At 37.1% G+C, this 19,939-nt stretch overlaps 1 protein-coding gene and 1 non-coding gene across 2 annotated transcripts in view; one reads left to right on the top strand and one right to left on the bottom strand.

The window, feature by feature from the left end:
• The window catches only part of SNRPE (small nuclear ribonucleoprotein polypeptide E), a 111,780-nt gene that overhangs the window by 17,026 nt on the left and 74,815 nt on the right, over positions 1-19,939 (top strand). The window lies entirely within an intron of this gene.
• On the bottom strand, positions 8,505-8,577 carry TRNAK-UUU (transfer RNA lysine (anticodon UUU)). Its single transcript has one exon. It is a non-coding gene; the product is annotated as a tRNA-Lys (tRNA).

Here is a 19,939-nt window from a genome sequence, read left to right as displayed (position 1 = left end):
GAATCCATCTTTCTTGTTTTTTATTAGTCCCATTTCTTCTTTTTATCTATTTTTCTGTCTTTTGGATTGTTTTTATTATGATTCCATTTTATTTGTCTATTAGCTTGTTAGCTATACCTCATTTAAAAAGTTTTTTACATGATTCCCCTAGGGATTACAATATACATATTTGACTTATTATAGTTTACCTTCAATAGTATTTTACTGCTTCATGTATGGTGTTAGAACCTTATTCCTCACATTGTTCGTACTCTTTTGTCATACTTTTAGACATGTTATAAATTCCTCAGTACGTTGTTGCTATCTTTGCTTTAGATAGTCAGTAACAAGATTCACAAATACCTACCTGAATATCTGGTTGGGAAGTCCCATGTTTTCTGTCTTATCAGTTTTTAACTTTTGGATTGGAAATAATTTTTCAGGTCATTTTTTTTTTTAAGAGACGTGAGGGTTTGTTTGTTTTTTTTTTTTTTTTTACCAGGTGGATCTTTTCCTGGCTTCAGCTTGAGATCTTTTCATACGTAACCTTCCCACCTCCTCTTAGAGGAAACCTGAGTGCCGAATCCATTTCTGTATAGGCTCCCTTTTAAAGTGTTGGGTAGTGTTGAGTGTCAAGGAGTTAGCAGCAGGAGAGGCTGGAGGGAAGGTCAATAAGGGCATTTCCTTTTCTCCTTTTCTTAATTTCCTTCAGACAGCTAAAGAAAAGAAAAGGTACTTTCTGCTGCAGTCTTTATACCTTGTTTCAACTCTAGAGGGTTCCGTTTTCTATAGATTACATTGTTAAAAACAGTTTGTTATGGCATTCAAGGATTTTTAAATTATCACCCATAATCATGGTTCCTTGTAATAGCTGTTTCCTGCTGTCCTTCAGGCTTTGTGCATAACATTCCACTGAGTTGACAAATCATAATCTATGAAACATTTCTTTATGTAGTTTCAGCTTTTTCATTACTATAAATTATGCCACAGTGAACATCCTTTTGCATCTCTTTTGCACTTCATGAGGTATATTTCCATGAGTGGGTTTGTGTATTTAAAAACTACCAGCATTTATATAGGTAAATATATATATTTACCTATATAAATATATTTATATATATATTTATTATATATTACAAAAGTAGGTTAGAAAGAGGAAGAAACCTGGAAAATACATACCCTGGGGTTTGGGGATCTTATAACTTTGCCTAGAGAAAAGAAGGTGAAGAAATTGTATAGATTTGTTGAAGACAGGCTATTGCAAGGAAATTTTCAAAAATTTGGCTATGGATCTCTACTGTTCTTTTTCCAGAGGTTAGTATTTGAGGTTTCAATACCTCTTGATTGGTTTTAAAAAAATTTTTTATTGTGTAAAATACATATAAATTTTCTATATTAACCATTTTTTAAGTGTACAGGTCAGTATTTAATATCATCATCCATCTTCATAGCTCTTCTTTTCATCTTGTGAAACTAAAACCCTATGCTCATAATTCCCACAATCCTCTCATCTCCCCCACCCTGCCACCAACCCCTGGCAATCACAATTCTACTTTTTGTCTCTATGATTTAAGTACCTCATTTAAGTGGAATCATACAGTATTTGTCTTTTTATAACTGGCTATTTCACTTAGCATAATGTCCTCAAGGTTTATCCATGTTGTAGTATATGTTAAAATTTCTTTCCTTAAAGGCTAAAGAACATTTCATTGTGTATATATATATCTCACATTTTGCTTATCCATTCAGCCATCAACAGACACTTGGGTTGCTTCCATGTTTTAGCTATTGTAAATAAAGTTCTGAATGTGGGTGTACATATATCTCTTGGAGACCCTGATTTCAATTCTTTTGAGTATATATCCTCAGAAGTGGAATTGCTGGGGCATATGGTAAATCTGTCTTTGATTTTTTGAGGAACCACCATATTGTTTTTCACAGCAACCCTACCATTTTACATTCTCACCAACAGCATGCAACAGTTCCAGATTCTCCACATCCTCACCAACATCTGTTGTTTTGTTTTTTTTATAGTAGCCATCCTAATGGGTGTGAGGTGGTATCTCATTGTGGTTTTATTTTTTTTCTTTTTAAAATGTTTATTGTGGAAAATACATTTAACATGATATCTACCCTTTAACAAAATTGTAAGTGTACAATACTTTTTCCTTCTTTTTATCCTGCATGTATGTTAAATTTTATAGAGTGCTTTCTTTCATTAATGATTATATGAATTTTCTATCTTACAATACTGCAATAATTTACATTAATTGACATTGTGGTTTTGATTTACATTTCCCTAATGATTATTGATGCTTAGCATCTTTTCATTTGCTTATTTGTCATTTGTGTATCTTTGGAGAAATATCTATTCAAGTGTTTGCCCATTTTTTAATCAAATTGCTTTTTGAGTTTTAGGGATTCTCTATATATTCTAGATATTAATCCGTTATCACATATATGATTGGCAAATATTTTCTTCCGTTCTGTGGGTTGCCTTTTTACTCTGGATGGTGTCTTTCAGTGCAGAGAATGTTTAAATTTTCACGAAGTCCAGTTTGCCTATTTTTTTCTTTTGTTGCCTGTGTCTTTCATGTCATATCCAGGAAATTATTGCCAAATTCAGTGTTGTGTAGCTTTTATTCTGTGTTTTTTCCTGAGTTTTATGGTTTTAGGTCCTACATTTAAGTCTTTGATTCATTGTATATGGTATTGGATAGGGTTTAACTTCATTTTCTTTTGCATGTGAATATCCAGTTTTCCCAGCACTACTTGTTGAAGACTGTCCTTTCTCTATTGCATGGTTGTGGCACCCTCGTCAAAAATAATTTCACCATGTGAAGATTTATTTCTGGGCTCTCTCTATTCTATTGGTCTATATATCTGTCTTTATTCCAGTACCACACTATTTGGAGCTTTGTAGTATGTTTTGAAATCAGGAAGTGAGTCTTGCATCTTTGTTCTTCCTTTTCAAGATTGTTTTGGTTATTCAGAGTCCCTGGTTTTAGGATGGGTTTTGGGTTTTTTTTCTATTCCTGGAAAAAATATCAGGATTTTTATAAGAAATACATTACATTTGTTAGGAATCTATAGATCACTTTGGGTAGTCTTGACATCTGTGGGGTAGTACTGACGATACTAAGTCTTCCAATAAACGAGCATGGGATATTTCCATTTTTTAATGTCTTCTTTAATTTCTCTCAGCAATGATTTGTAGTTTTCATTGTACAAGTGTTTCAACTCCTTAGCTAAGTTCATTCCTAAGTGTTTTATACTTTTTGATGTTATTGTAAATGGAATTGTTTTTGTAATTTCCTTTTCAGATTGTTTATTATTGGTGATTATTAGTGATAGAAATATAACTGATTTTTGTATGTTGACTTTATATTCTGTTACTTTGCTGAATTAACATTTTAGTGTCACAATTTTTTGTAGACTAGGGTTTTCTCTATCAAAGATCATATCTGTAAACGATGATAATTTTACTTCTTCTTTTCCATATTAGATGGCTTTTATTTCTCTTTCTTGTCTAATTGCTCTAGTTAGAACTACCAGTACTAAGTTGAATAAAAGTGAGGAAGGTTGACATCCTTGCCTTATACCTGATCTTAGAGGAAAGGCTTTCACATTTTTTTAATTGAGGTATATTGGCTTACAATATTATATAAGTTTCAGGTGGACAGCACAGTGATTCACAATTTTTAAAGGTTATACTCCATTTATAGTTATTAAAAAATATTGGCTGTATTCCTTGTGCTGTACAATATATATTGTAACTTATTTATTTGATACATAATAGTTTGTACCTCTTAATCCCCTACCTCTATCCTGTCCCTCCCCTCTTCCCTCTCACCACTGGTAACTAGTTTGTTCTCTGTATCTGTGAGTCTGTTTCTTTTTTGTTATATTCACTAGTTGGCTTTACATTTTAGATTCTACATGTAAGTAATATACAGTATTTATCTTTCTGTGTCTGACTTACTTCACTTAGCATAATTCTCTCCAAGTCCATCCATGTTGTTGCATATGGCAAAATTTTATTCTTTTTTATGGCTGAACTGTATTCCTTTGTGTGTGTGTGTGTGTGTGTGTGTGTATTGCATCTTCTTTATCTATTCATCTGTTAATAGACACTTATTTTGCTTCTATATCTTGGCTATTGCAAATAATACTGCTATGAACATTGGGGTGCATGTATCTTCGAATTAGTGTTTTTGTTTTCTTCAGATGTATACCCTGGAGTGGAATTGCTGGATCATATGGTAGTTCTATTTTTAGTTTCCTTTTTAATTAATTAGTTTAAAAAATTTTATTGAAGTATAGTTGATTTACAATGTTGTGTTAACTTCTGGTGTACAACCAAGTGATTCAGTTATTCATATATATTATTTTCCATTATGGTTTGTTACAGGATATTGAATGTAGTTCCCTGTGCTATACTGTAGAACCTTGTTGTTTATCTATTTTATATATAATAGTTTGTAACTGCTAATCCCAAACTCCTAATTTATCCCTCCCCCACCCTCTTTCCCCTTTGGAAACCATAAATTTGTTTTATATGTCTGTGAGTTATTTCTAGTTTTTTTGAGGAACCTCCATAACTGTTTTCCACAGTGGCTGCACCAATTTATATTCCCACCAACATTGTACAAGGATTCCCTTTTCTCCACATCCTTGCCAACCCTTATTATTCATGATCTTTTTGATGATAGCCGTTCTAACAGGTGTGAGGTGATATTGGTAATACCTCATTGTGGTTTTGTTTTTTTTTTAATTTATTTATTTATGGCTGTGTTGGGTCTTCGTTTCTGTGTGAGGGCTTTCTCAAGTTGTGGCAAGTGGGGGCCACTCTTCATTGCGGTGTGCAGGCCTCTCACTATCGCGGCCTCTCTTGTTGCAGAGCACAGGCTCCAGACGCGCAGGCTCAGTAATTGTGGCTCACAGGCCCAGCTGCTCCACGGCATATGGGATCTTCCCAGACCAGGGCTCAAACCCGTGTCCCCTGCATTGGCAGGCAGATTCTCAACCACTGCGCCACCAGGGAAGCCTGGTTTTTTTTTTTAATATTTATTTATTTATTTAGGCTGTGCTGGGTCTTAGTTGCAGCATGTTTAGTTGTGGCATGTGGGATCTTTAGTTGCGGCATGCAGGCTCTTAGTTGCGGCATGCAGGCTTCTTAGTTGCAGCACACGGGCTCTTACTTGTGGTGTGCAGCCTTCTTAGTTGCAACATGCGAACTCGTAGTTGCAGCATGCATGTGGGATCTAGTTCCCCAACCAGGGATCGAACCCAGGCCCCCTGCGTTGGGAGTGCGGATTATTCTTACCCACTGGACCACCAGGGAAGTTCCTCACTGTGGTTTTGATTTGCATTTCTCTGATGATTAGCAATGCTGAGCACCTTTTCATGTGCCTGTTGGCCATCTCTATGTCCTCTTTGGAAAAACGTCTATTCAGGTCTTCTGCTCATTTTTTAATTGGGTTGTTTGTTTTTTTGATGTTGAGTTGTCTGAGCTGTTTATATATTTTGGATATGAACCCCTTATTGGTCATATCATTTGCAAATACTTTCTCCCATTCAGTAGGTTGTTTTTTTGTTTTGTTGATGGTTTCCTTTGCTGTGCAAAAGCTTTTAATTAGGCATTTGTTTATTTTTGCTTTTGTTTCCTTTTCTGCCTTAGGAGACGGGTCCAAAAAAATATCGCTATGATTTATGTCAAAGGGTGTTGTGTCTGTTTTCTTCTAGGAGTTTTATAGTTTCCAGTCTTACATTTAGGCCTGTAATCCATTTTGAAACTTTGAGTATGATGTTTGCTGTGAGTTTTTTAGGTATGGTTCTTATTACGTTGAGATGGTTTCCTCCTATTCCTGATTTGTTGAGTGTTTTTATAATGAAAGGCTGTTGAGTTTTGTCAAATGCTTTTTCTGTATCAACTGAAATGATCATGTGGGTTTTTTTCCCCTTTCATTCTGTTAATGTGGTATATTACATTAATCAGTTTTTGTATGTTGAACCATCCTTGGATTCCAGGAATAAATACCACTTAGTCATGGCATATAACCTTTTAATATGCTTCTGAATTTGGTTTGCTGGTATTTTGTTGAGGATTTTTACATCATTGTTCATAAGGAATATTGGAACTGTAGTTTTCTTATAGTGTGTTTGTCTGGCTTTGGTGTCAGGGTAATGCTGACCTCATAGAATGAGTTAGGAAAAATTCCCTATCCTTTCATTTTTTGGAAAAGCTTGGGAAGGATTAATATTAGTTCTTTAAATGTTTGGTGGAGTTCAGCAATGAAGCCATCAGGTCCAGGGCTTTTCTTTGTTGAGAGATTTTTGATTACTGATTCTATCTCCTTTATGGTCTATTCAGATTTTCTATTTCTTCATGATTTAATCTTTAGGTTAATCTTTAGGTAGGTTTAGGTAGGTTTTAGGTAGGTTCCTTTAGGTTAATCTTTAGGTAGGTTTTGTATTTCTAGGAATTTTTCCATTTCATCTAGGTTATTCAATTTGTTGGCATATAGTTGTTCATAATACTCTCATAATCCTTTTTATTTTTGTAGAATCAGTAGCAATGTCCCCACTTTCATTTTTTTTTTTTTTAATAAATTTATTTATTTATTTATTTATTTTTGGCTGTGTTGGGTCTTCATTTCTGTGCGAGGGCTTTCTCCAGTTACGGCGAGCGGGGGCCACTCTTCATCGCGGTGCACGGACCTCTCACTGTCGCGGCCTCTCCCGTTGTGAAGCACAGGCTCCAGATGCGCAGGCTCAGTAGTTGTGGCTCACGGGCCTAGCCGCTCCACGGCATGTGGGATCTTCCCGGACCGGGGCACGAACCCATGTCCCCTGCATTGGCAGGCAGATTCCTAACCACTGCGCCACCGGGGAAGCCCTCATTTTTGTTTTTAGTAATTTTGAGTCTTTTTTCCTTAGTTCATCTAGCTAAAGTTGTATCAATTTTGTTGATCTTTTCAAAGAACTAACTTTTGGGTTTCGTTGAGTTTTCTCTATTGTTTTTCTGTTCTCTGTTTCATTGATTTCTGCCCTAGTCTGTATTATTTCCTTTCTTCTGGTAGCTTTGGTTTCAGTTTGTTCTTTTTTCTAGTTCCTTAAGTTGTAAATTTAGGTTGTTGATTTCAGATTTTTTTTAAATGTAAGCATTTTATAGCTATACATTTTCCTCTTAATACTGCTTTTACTTCATCCCACAAGTTGTGATACGCTGTGTTTTTGTTTTCATTTATCTCTGTTGTTTAATTTCCCTTGTTACTTCTTCTTTGACTCATTGGTTGTTTAAGAGTATGTTGTTTAATTTCCATAATTTATAAATTTCCCAATTTTACTTCTCATTGATTTCTAACTTTGTCCTGTTGTGGTCAGAGAAGATAACTTTGTATGACATTTATCTTTCTAAATCTATTGAGACTTAATTCGAGGTCAGACTTGTAGTCTATCTTGTAAAATGGCCCTTGTGCACTTGAGAAGAATGTGTATGCTAGTTGTTGGGTAGAGTGTTCTGTATATGTCTTAGATCTAATTGGTTCATTGTGTTGTTTAAGTCCTCTGTTTTCTAATTTATCTTCTGTCTGATTGTTCTGTTCATTATTGAGAGTGGGGTATTCAAGTCTCCAACTATTATAGTAGAGCTGTCTATTTTTCCCTTCAATTCTGTTTTTGCTTCATATATTTTGCTGGTATGTTATTAGGTGCCTAAATGTTCATAATTATTATGAACTGTAGTGTGCCTTTTATTAATATATGATATCTCCCTTCTCTCTTGTAATCTTTTTTGGTTTCAAGTCTATTTATCTGATATTAATATAGCTAACCCTGCTCTCTTTTCATTACTATTTGCATGGAATATCTCTTTCCATCCTTGTACTTTCAATCAATTTGTGTTTTGGGATCTAAAGTGAGTCTTTTGCAGGCAACATGTATTTTGGATCATGTATTTTTATTCATTCTGCCAATCTTTGTCTTTTAACTGGAAAGTTTAATCCATTTCCATTTAAAGTAATTACTGGTAATAAGGGACTTGCTTCTGCCATTTTGCTATTTGTTTTTATGAGTTATAGTTTTTTTCCCCCCTAATTTCCTTCAGTCCTGTTTAGTTGATTTTTTAGTAGTAAAAATTTTAAATTCAGTTCTCATTTTCTTTTGTGTATATTCTATTGGTATCTTCTTTCTGGTTACCATGGGTATTACATTTAACATTCAATAGTTGCAACATTCTAAGTTGAATTTATACCAGATTAAATTCAATAACATACAAAAACTCTGCTCCTTTATGTCTCTGTCCCCCTGGTTTCAGTTGTCAATTCACAAAATTGAATCTTTTAAACACTGTATGCCCCAAAACATAAAATAATAATTCTTTTAAATACATCAGTTTTTTAAATTTTGTAGAAAGCAACATTGGAGTTACTAACCAAATTACAATAATCCTATTGTTTTGTGTGTGTATATATATATATATATATATATCTTCTGGCCACACCATGTGGCTTGTGGGATCCTAGTTCTCTGACCAGGGATCGAACCTGGGCCCTCAGCAGCAAAAGTGCAGAGTCTTAACCACTGGACCACCAGGGAATTCCCCTAGACTAATAATTTTTTTTTTTTAAACTCTTAGTTGAGTCTTTTTCTTTTTTTATTTTAATTAATTAATTAATTAATTTATGGCTGTGTTGGGTCTTCGTTTCTGTGCGAGGGCTTTCCCTAGTTGTGGCAAGCGGGGGCCACTCTTCATCACAGTGCACGGGCCTCTCACTATCGCGGCCTCTCTTGTTGCGGAGCACAGGCTCCAGACGCGCAGGCTCAGTAATTGTGGCTCACGGGCCCAGCTGCTCCGCGGCATGTGGGATCCTCCCACACCAGGGCTCGAACCCGTGTCCCCTGCATTGGCAGGCAGATTCTCAACCACTGCACCACCAGGGAAGCCCCTAATAATTTTTAAAAAAAAATTAGTCTCTTAAATCATGTAGAATAAAAGTGGAGATAGAGACTGTTTTTAAAATAATTCTAGCTTTCATAATTACTTGTGTACATTTACCTTTGTTGAGATCTTTATTTCTTCATTTTTTTTTTATTGGAGTATAGTTGCTTTACAGTGTTGTGTTAGTTTCTGCTGTACAGCAAAGTGAATCAGCCACACATATACATATATCCCCTCTTCCTTGGATTTCCTTCCCATTTAGGTCACAGAGCATTGAGTAGAGTTCCCCATGCTATACAGTGTGTTCTCATTAGTCCTTCATATTGTTTTGAGTTACTGTCTAGTGTCCTTTCATTTCACCCTAGAGCATTTCTTGCAGGGCAGGCTTAGTGGTAATAAACTTTTTCAGCTTGTTTATCTGAGAATGTCTTAATTTCTCCCTCAGTCTTGAAGGATAGTTTTGTGAGATATAGGATTATCAGTTGAAAGTTTTTTTCTTTTAGCACTTTGAATGTATCAGCTGCACTGCTTTCTGGCTTCCAGAGTTTCTGATAAGAAATCCGATTGTCTTATTGAGGATCTCTTGTATGTGACAAGTCACTTTTCTCTTGCTGCTTTCAAGATTCTTTATCTTTGGTTTTTGAACATTTTATTATAAGTGGGTCTCTTTGAGTTCATCTTACTTGGAGTTTGTTGAGCTTCTTGGATGTTTATTTTCATGTCTTTCATCAAATTTGGTAAGTTTTCAGCCATCTTTTCTTCAAATATTCTCTCTGCCCCTTTCTCTCTTCTCCTTCTGGGATTCCCACAGTGTATATGTTGGTCCACTTGATGGTGTGCCACAGGTCCCTTAGCTCTGTTTACTTTTCTTCCATCTTTTTTCTTTATGTTCTTCAGACTTAATAATTCCTATTGTCCTATCTTCTTCAGGTTTCCCTATTCTTTCTTCTGGCAGCTCAATTCTGCCTTTGAATCCCTCTACTGAATTTTTCTTTTCAGTTATACTTTTTTTTGACTGTGTTGGGTCTTCGTTGCTGCGCATGGGCTTTCTCTAGTTGTGGCGAGCAAGGGCTACTCTTTGTTGCAGTGTGTGCAGGCTTCATTGAGGTGGCTTCCCTTGTTGCAGAGCATGGGCTCCAGGCATGTGGGCTTCAGTAGTTGCGGCACGGGCTCTAGAGTGCAGGCTCAGTAGTTGTGGCACATGGGCTTAGTTGCTCTGTGGCACGTGGGATCTTCCCAGACCAGGGATCGAACCCGTGTCCCCTGCATGGACAGGAGGATTCTTAACCACTGCGCCACCAGGGAAGTCCCTCAGTTATACTTTTTAGCTCCAGAATTTTTTTAGTTTCTTTTTAGATTTCCTGTATCATTTTCTTGACTTTCTCCACATCTTCCTTAGTTTTTGAGCATTGTTAAGATGATATGTTAGACTTTGTCTAGCATATCTGCAATCAGGTCTTTCTCAGGGACAGTTTCTATTGGTTTAGTTTTTTCCTTTGAATGGGCAATATTTTCCTATTTCTTTGTGTGTCTTGTGATTTTTTTGCTGACGACTGGACATTTGAATCTAATAATGTTATCTCTGGAAATCAGATTCTCCCCCTTACCTGAGGTTTTTTGTTATTATTATTATTATTTTATTGTTATGGGTTGTCTCTGTACCAAGGATCAGCTGGAGGTTTAAACTGAGGTCTTCTCAGTTATTTTTTGAGCCTGAGCACTTTCTAATTTTCCCCATATATGTAGTTGGTTTTGAATGTCATAGTCTTTTAATGTCTGGCTGCCAACATGGGAAAAAAGAGAAAAATGAAAAGGAGGGAGAAAAGGGCACTGGCACTTTAAGTCCCCTGTAAGTTCACTTCAGCTGTAGGGGAAGTGGCTTGCAACAATGGGTGGAGGTGCAACAACAATGGCACCTCCTCTTTGCACCTCTGTGATCAGAAGCAGCCATCACCAATTAGAATCCAACTTTCCAGTATTTGGAGAACAGGGTCCTTTTTACCCATCCTGGATGTGTGCAAGCTGCTCCAGGAACATATGCACAGCTGCCTGCCATGTGGATGGGGATGGGGAATAGTACTGTGCTAAGAGCTGAAACTGACCACAATTAACCATAGTTTACATTCCATATAGAAAACACACATGAAACTAATATAATTTTTTTAACATCTTTATTGGAGTATAATTGCTTTACAATGTTGTGTTAGTTTCTGCTGTTTAACAAAGTGAATCAGCTATATGCATACGTATATCCCCATATCCCCTCCCTCTTGCGTCTCCCTCCCACCCTCCTTATCCCACCCCTCTAGGTGGTCACAAAGCACCAAGCTGATTTCCCTGTGCTATGCAGCTGCTTCCCACTAGATATCTATTTTACATTTGGTAGTGTATATATGTCAGTGTTACTCTCTCACTTCGTCCCAGCTTACCCTTCCCCCTCTCTGTGTCCTCAAGTCCATTCTCTACGTCTATGTGTTTATTCCTGTCCTGCCCCTAGGTTCATCAGAACCATTTTTTTTTTTAGATTCCATATATATGTGTTAGCATACGGTATTTGTTTTTCTCTTTCTGACTTACTTCACTCTGTATGACAGACTCTAGGTCCATCCACCTCACTACCAATAACTCAATTTTGTTTCTTTTCATGGCTGAGTAATATTCCATTGTATATATGTGCCACATCTTCTTTATCCATTCATCTGTCAATGGACAATTAGGTTGCATCCATGTCCTGGCTATTGTAAATAGAGCTGCAATGACCATTGTGGTACATGACTCTTTTTGGGTTTCTCAGGGTATATGCCCAGTAGTGGGATAGCTGGATCATATGGTAATTCTATTTTTAGTTTTTTAAGGAACCTCCATACTCTTCTCCTTAGTGGCTGTATCAATTTACATTCCCACCAACAGTACAAGAGCATTCCCTTTTCTCCACACCCTCTCCAGCAATTATTGTTTGTCGATTTTTTGATGAGGGCCATTCTGACCAGTGTGAGGTGATACCTCATTGTGGTTTTGATTTGCATTTCTCTAATGATTAGTGATGTTGAGCATCTATTCATGTGTTTGTTGGCAATCTGTATATCCTCTTTGGAGAAATATGTATTTAGGTCTTCTGCCCATTTTTGGATTGGGTTGTTTGTTTTTTTGATATTGAGCTGCATGAGCTGCTTGTATATTTTGGAGATTAATCCTTTGTCAGTTGCTTCATTTGCAAATATTTTCTCCCATTCTGAGGGTTGTCTTTTCATCTTTTTTTATGGTTTTGTTTGCTGTGCAAAAGCTTTTAAGTTTCATTAGGTCCCATTTGTTTATTTTTGTTTTTATTTCCATTTCTCTAGGAGGTGGGTCAAAAAGGATCTTGCTGTGATTTATGTCATAGAGTGTTCTGCCTGTGTTTTCCTCTAACAGTTTTATATTGTCTGGCCTTACATTTAGGTCTTTAATCCATTTTGAGTTTATTTGTGTGTATGGTGTTAGGAAGTGTTCTAATTTCATTCTCCTACATGTAGCTGTCCAGTTTTCCCAGCACCACTGATTGAACAGGCTGTCTTTTCTCCATTTTATACTCTTGCCTCGTTTATCAAAGATAAGGTGACCATATGTGCATGGGTTTATCTCTGGGCTTTCTAACCTGTTCCATTGATCAATATTTCTGTTTTTGTGCCAGTACCATACTGTCTTGATTACTGTAGCTTTGTAGTATAGTCTGAAGTCCAGGAGCCTGGTTCCTCCAGCTCTGTCTTTCTTTCTCAAGATAGCTTTGGCTATTTGGGGTCTTTTGTGTTTCCATACAAATTGTGAAATTTTTTGTTCTACTTCTGTGAAAAATGCCATTGGTAGTTTGATAGGGATTGCATTGAATCTGTAGATTGCTTTGGGTAGTATAGTCATTTTCACAATATTGATTCTTCCAATCCAAGAACATGGTATATCTCTCCATCTGTTTGTAACATTTTTAATTTCTTTCATCAGTGTCTTATAGTTTTCTGCATACAGGTCTTTTGTCTCCTTAGGTAGGTTTATTCCTAGGTATTTTATTCTTTTTGTTGCAATGGTAAATGGGAGTGTTTCCTTAATTTCTCTTTCAGATTTCTCTTACAGGAATGCAAGAGATTTCTGTGCACTAATTTTGTATCCTGCTACTCTACCAAATTCATTCATTAGCTCTAGTAGTTATCTGGTAGCATCTTTAGGATTCTCTATGTATAGTATCATGTCATCTGCAAACAGTGACAGTTTTACTTCTTTTCTGATTTGGATTCCTTTTATTTCTTTTTCTTCTCTGATTGCTGTGGCTAAAACTTCCAAAACTATGTTGAATAATAGTGGTGAGAGTGGACAACCTTCTCTTGTTCCTGATCTTAGTGGAAATGGTTTCAGTTTTTCACCATTGAGAACAATGTTGGCTGTGGGTTTGTCATATATGGCCTTTATTATGTTGAGGTAAGTTCCCTCTATGCCTACTTTCTAGAGGGTTTTTATCATAAATGGGTGTTGAATTTTGTCAAAAGCTTTTTCTGCATCTATTGAGATGATCATATGGTTTTTCTCCTTCAATTTGTTAATATGGTGTATCACATTGATTGATTTGCATATATTGAAGAAACCTTGCATTCCTGGGATAAACCCCACTTGATCATGGTGTATGATCCTTTTAATGTGCTGTTGGATTCTGTTTGCTAGTATTTTGTTGAGGATTTTTGCATCTATGTTCATCAATGATATTGGCCTGTAGTTTTCTTTTTTTGTGACCTCCTTGTCTGATTTTGGTATCAGGGTGATGGTGGCCTTGTAGAATGAGTTTGGGAGTGTTCCTCCCTCTGCTATATTTTGGAAGAGTTTGAGAAGGATAGGTGTTAGCTCTTCTCTAAATGTTTGATAGAATTCACCTGTGAAGCCATCTGGTCCTAGGCTTTTGTTTGTTGGAAGATTTTTAATCACAGTCTCAATTTCAGTGCTTGTGATTTGTCTGTTTATATTTTCTATTTCTTCCTGGTTCAGTCTCAGAAGGTTGTGCTTTTCTAAGAATATGTCCATTTCTTCCAGGTTGTCCATTTTATTGGCATAGAGTTGCTTGTAGTAATCTCTCATGATCCTTTGTATTTCTGCAGTGTCAGTTGTTACTTCTCCTTTTTCATTTCTAATTCTGTTGATTCAAGTCTTCTCCCTTTTTTTCTTGATGAGTCTGGCTAATGGTTTATCAATTTTGTTTATCTTCTCAGAGAGCTAGCTTTTAGTTTTATTGATCTTTGCTTTCAAAGCAAAATGAAAGTTTTCATTTCTTTTCTTTTTCATTTATTTCTGATCTCATCTGATCTTCATGATTTCTTTCCTTCTGCTAACTTTGGGGGTTTTTTTGTTATTGTTCTTCTTCTTTCTCTAATTGCTTTAGGTGTAAGGTTAGGTTGTTTATTTGAGGTTTTTATTGTTTCTTGAGGTAGGCTTATGTTGCTATAAACTTCCCTCTTAGAACTGCTTTTGCTGCATCCCATAGGTTTGGGGTCGTCGTGTTTTCATTGTCATTTGTTTCTAGGTATTTTTTGATTTCCTCTTTGATTTCTTCAGTGATCTCTTGGTTATTTAGTAGCATATTGTTTAGCCTCCATGTGTTTGTATTTTTTTACAGTTTTTTCCTGTAATTGATATCTAGTCTCATAGCATTGTGGTCAGAAAAGATGCTTGATACGATTTCAATTTTCTTAAATTTACCAAGGCTTGATTTGTGACCCAAGATATGGTCTATCCTGGAGAATGTTCCATGAGCACTTGAGAAGAAAGTGTATTCTGTTGTTTTTGGATGGAATGTCCTATAAATACCAGTTAAGTCCATCTTATTTAATATGTCATTTAAAGCTTGTGTTTCTTTATTTATTTTCATTTTGGATGATCTGTCCATTGGTGAAAGTGGGGTATTAAAGTCCCCTACTATTACTGTGTTACTGTCGATTTCTTTTTTTATGGCTATTAGCATTTGCCTTATGTATTGAAGTGCTCCTATATTGGGTGCATAAATGTTTACAATTGTTATATCTTCTTCTTGGATTGATCCCTTGATCATTACGTAGTGTCCTTCTTTGTCTCTTGTAATAGTCTTTATTTTAAAGTCTATTTTTTCTGATATGAGAATTGTTACTCCAGCTTTCTTTTGATTTCCATTTTCATGGAATATCTTTTTCCATCCCCTCACTTTCAGTCTGTATGTGTCCCTAAGTCTGAAGTGGGTCTCTTGTAGACAGCATATATACGGGTCTTGTTTTTGTATCCATTCAGCCAGTCTATGTCTTTTGGTGGGAGCATTCAATCCATTTACATTTAAGGTAATTTCGATATGTATGTTCCTATTACCATTTTATTAATTGTTTTTGGTTTGTTTTTGTAGGTCTTTACCTTCTCTTGTGTTTCCTGCCTAGAGAAGTACCTTTAGCATTTGTTGTAAAGCTGGTTTAGTGGTGCTGAATTCTCTTTACTTTTGCTTATCTGTAAAGGTTTTAATTTCTGTATCGAATCTGAATGAGATCCTTGCTGGTTAGAGTAATCTTGGTTGTAGGTTCTTCCCTTTCATCACTTTAAATATGTCCTGCCACTCCCTTCTGGCTTGCAGAGTTTCTGCTGAAAGATCTGCTCTTAGCCTTATGGGGATTCCCTTGTATTTTATTTGTTGCCTTTCCCTTGATGCTTTTAATATTTTTTCTTTGTATTTAATTTTTGATAGTTTGATTAATACGTGTCTTGGTGTGTTTCTCTTTGGGTTTATCCTGTATGGTACTCTCTGCGCTTCCTGGACTTGACTATTTCCTTTCCCATGTTAGGGAAGTTTTTGACTATAATCTCTTCAAATATTTTCTCAGACCCTTTCTTTTTCTCCTCTTCTTCTGGGAGCACTATAATTCAAATGTTGGTGCATTTAATGTTGTCCCAGAGGTCTCTGAGACTGTCCTCAATTCTTTGCATTCTTTTTTCTTTATTTTGCTCCGTGGCAGTTATTTCCACCAGTTTATCTTCCAGCTCACTTATCCGTTCTTCTGCCTCAGTTATTCTGCTATTGATTCCTTCTAGAGTATTTTTTACATCAGTAATTGTGTTGTTCATCACTGTTTGTTTGCTCTTTAGTTCTTCTAGATCCTTGTTAAATGTTTCTTACATTTTCTCCATTCTGTTTCCAAGATTTTTGATCATCTTTCCTATCTTTACTCTGAATTCTTTTTCAGGTAGGTTGCTTATTTCATCTTCATTTATTTGGTGTTGTAGATTTTTCCCTTGCTCCTTCGTCTGTAACATATTTTTTTGTCATTTCCTTTCTTTTTTTTTTTTTTTTTTGATAGGTTGTGCTGTATTCCTGTCTTACTGGTTGTTTGGCCTGAGAAGTCCAGCACTAGAGTTTGCAGGCAGTTGGATAGAGCCGGGTCTTGGTGCTGAGATGAGGACCTCTGGGAGGCCTCACTCCAATTAATATTCCCTGAGGTCTGAGGTTCTCTGTTAGTCCAGTGGTCTGGACTCAGAGCTCCCACCACAGGAGCTCAGGCCCAGCCTCTGGCCTGGGAACCACGATCTCACAAGCTTCATGGCAAGGTAAAAAAAAAAAAAAAGAAAGAAAAAAGAAAAAAAAAGGAGCAGTACAATATCAAAGAATAAAAAACAAAATAAAATTTGAAAGACAAAAAATATATTAGGAAAAATAAAACTATAATTGAAACAACTGCAACAAGGTAAAATAAAACCACAACAGAAAAACGAAAAAGGGGTGGTGGTGGAACAAGCCAAAAGGAGAGAACAATAAAAAAGTATAAAGAATAAAATAAAATTAGAAAAATAACACATTTTTAAGGAAAATTTAAAATATAAAAGAATGAACAACAATGAATCAACAAGGTAAAACAGAACCCCAATCTAAAAGAGGAAAAAAGAAAAAAAATAAAAATAAAAGCCTTGGCTATGGGGGTGGAGTTTAGGCAGGGGTGGAACTTTGGCAGGGGCAGTGGGGATGGGGCAGGACCTAGGTGGGTGGGGGGGTGAGGTTTGAGCATGGGGTGGGGCCTAGTCTCAGGACCCATGTAGCCAGAAAAGGCCCTGGGGGCGGGGCCTAAGCAGGGCGACATTAAAGCGTGGGGCAGGGCCTCTGCTTAGGACCTGCACAGAAGGAGAGAGGCAGCACGTGGAAAGGAGGGCGTCTGGAGTGTGGAGTTCTGGAGTTTGCAGGTAGGGCCCTGAGTGAAGGTGTGTGGGTGGGGTTTAGGTCCAGCGTGTTGGAGGGGATCTCAGAGGGGGTCTCCGAGTGTAGAGGTAGGGCCCTGGGTGGGGGTGTAGGGGCGGGGCTTGGGTTCTGCACAGCAGGAGGGAGGCTCTGAGGGCAGGGGAATAGACCCAGGAGCCCAACAGGCTCCCCGGTGCCTAAGTGGACAGGGAAAGCACTGACTGCTTCCCTTCCGTCCCTTCATGCCCCTCCCCCACCATCTCCCCCAGGGTCTCCCCCCTGTCGCTGCTGGACCCCTAACCTTGCATGGGTCCAGCTGGGTGTAGGAACTCTTCCCCTCCCCCATCCGCCCCAAAGGGGTGGCAGTCCCAGAGGTCCCACCTTTACTTTTGCTCCCCCTTCCCTCCCTCCCACTCCCTCAGGACCTGCATGGCTCTAGGGGCCCTCGGTGGGCAAAGGATCAGGCCCGGGATCTCAGCAGGTTCCTGGGGGCCCAAGTGGGCAGGGGAAATCTGGCCATGCTCCCTTTTGATCCTCTGCTCTCCCAATGGTTTCTCAATTTTCCCCTTTGGGCGTGGGATCCCTTCCCCTCCCCCAGCTACCCCTCAGGGGCACCAGTCCCTTGCCGCCTCCACTTCTCTTCCCCCTTCACTCCCCCCACACCCCACATCCTACCCGGTCATTGGGGGTTCTTCCTGTCCCCTTAGGTGTCTGTGGTCCCCCACCGGTGCCTGGTAGGTGCCCTAGTTGTGCGGAGACATGAATTCTGAGACCTCCTAGTATGCTATCTTGACTCCTCCCCCTAATATAATTTTATATGTCAATTATATCAAAAAAAATAAGGATATACAAAATTTGAACCACACTATCAACCAATTTAATGTAATTGACATTTATATAGTACTCAGTAGCAGCAGAAAACAGTTTTTCCAAGTAAGGGACTTTATTCAAGATTGGTCATATTCTGGGTAACAAGTATCAGTACATTTAAAAGGATTAAAATCATACAAAATCTTTTTTTGGCAATAAAATTAAATTAGAAATTGATAATAGAACAATCTCTGAGAAATCTCCAAGTATTTGGGAACTAAACACACTTTACATCCCCCATGAAGCAAAGAAACAAAAAGGGAAATTAGGATTTTGAACTGAATGAAAAGTGAAAACATGACATATGAGAATTTGAAAGATACAATTAAGGCAGAACTTAGATGAAAATTTATAGTGTAAATGCTTGTACTTGAAAAGAAGACCTCAAATCAATGACCTGAACTTCCACCTTAAACTAGAAAATAAGGGTAAATAAAACTCAAAGTAAGGAGAAGAAAGGAAGTAATAAAGATGAGAATGGAAATCAATGAAATCACTAAACCTCTAGCTAGACTGATTAGGAAGAAAAAGAGATGACAAAATTTACCAATATCAGGAATGAGAGAGGTGACATAACTACAGATATTACATATATTCAATATTAAAAAGACAGTAAGAGAATATTATGAGCAATAAATTTGACAATTAGATAAAATGGATAAATACCTTAAAAGAGAAATCTACTAAAGCTCACCCAAGAAGAAATAGGACTGATGTTAACTTGAATGATTGTTGTGATCATTTTGTAGTATATACAAATATCAAATCATTATGCTGTATACCTGAAACTAATAATGTTAGAGGTCAATTATATATCAGGTAAAAAGTAAAAAAGTTTAACTTCATTAACTATATAACTATTAAGGAATTTGGATTTGTAGGGTTCTTGGTTTTTTTGTATTTTTTTTTTTTTTTTTGGCCACCCCACGTGTCTTGCAGGATCTTAGTTCTCCAACCAGGGATTGAACCTGGGCCCCGGCAGTGAAAGCACTGAGTCCTAACCACTGGACCACCAAGGAATTCCCTGGATTTGTAATTTAAACCCCATAAAGCAGAAGGCTTAGAAGGATGGCTTTATTAGTGAATTCCACCATACATTTAAGGAAGGGAAAACAACCCAATTCCTCACAAAGTCTTCCAGAAAATTGAAAAGAACAAAACACTCCCTTACTCTAGGAAGCCAATTAGTGTAATTCTCCACACTAACAGACTTTGAAAGAAAAAATGCCATTTTCTCAACACTTGCACAGAAAAACATTGTTAAAATACAACATCCATTCCTGATAAAGTCTTAGCAAATTAGGAATAGTCATTTATGAAAAACCTTCATCAAACATCATTTTTAATGTTGAAAGATTAAATGCTTTCCTTGTATAATCAGAAAGAAAGCAATGATGTCTGCTCTCACCTCTCCTGTACAGCATTATACTGAATGTTCTAACCAGTGCAATGAGGCAAGAAAAAAAAAAAAGCAAGCCGAGATAGAGTGATAGGAAATGGGTTTACCCTCCTGCCTGTAACAACTGAAAAACTGTACCAAATATATGAAACAATGGTTTTCAAGACATTGGATGTCAGACAGCTAAGTTCAGGGATGACTGATTAATGAGAAACAAACAAATATGCCCTGTAATTGGCCCATCTTACTGTCTGAAAATAGTTGCCAGGATGCAGAGAGGGAGAACCCAAATATAGCCCAGTCATCTTCCTGCATTAAATAGAGGGAATTGGGTTACTGGTAGGCCAAGGAAGCTAGAGCTCTTAGGGCAAAAATGTCAAATAGGAGAGAGTTGTATAGGGAATACTCTGGCGTTGCACCTTTCCAGTTTTCAGCTGAGCACATGCATCTAAAGAATAAGAAAAAAATTAAAAACTTGGAAATAAGTGAAAGATAGCACAGCCTGTCTTTAACGTTGTAATGCAACATTGTTTAACAGGCCAATGCAAGGATTATT

Source organism: Eubalaena glacialis, chromosome 3, assembly GCF_028564815.1.
Source record: "Eubalaena glacialis isolate mEubGla1 chromosome 3, mEubGla1.1.hap2.+ XY, whole genome shotgun sequence".
Taxonomy (NCBI): domain Eukaryota; kingdom Metazoa; phylum Chordata; class Mammalia; order Artiodactyla; family Balaenidae; genus Eubalaena; species Eubalaena glacialis.
Note: the sequence above shows the minus strand (reverse complement) of the source record. Positions and strands in the feature narration are given on the sequence as shown.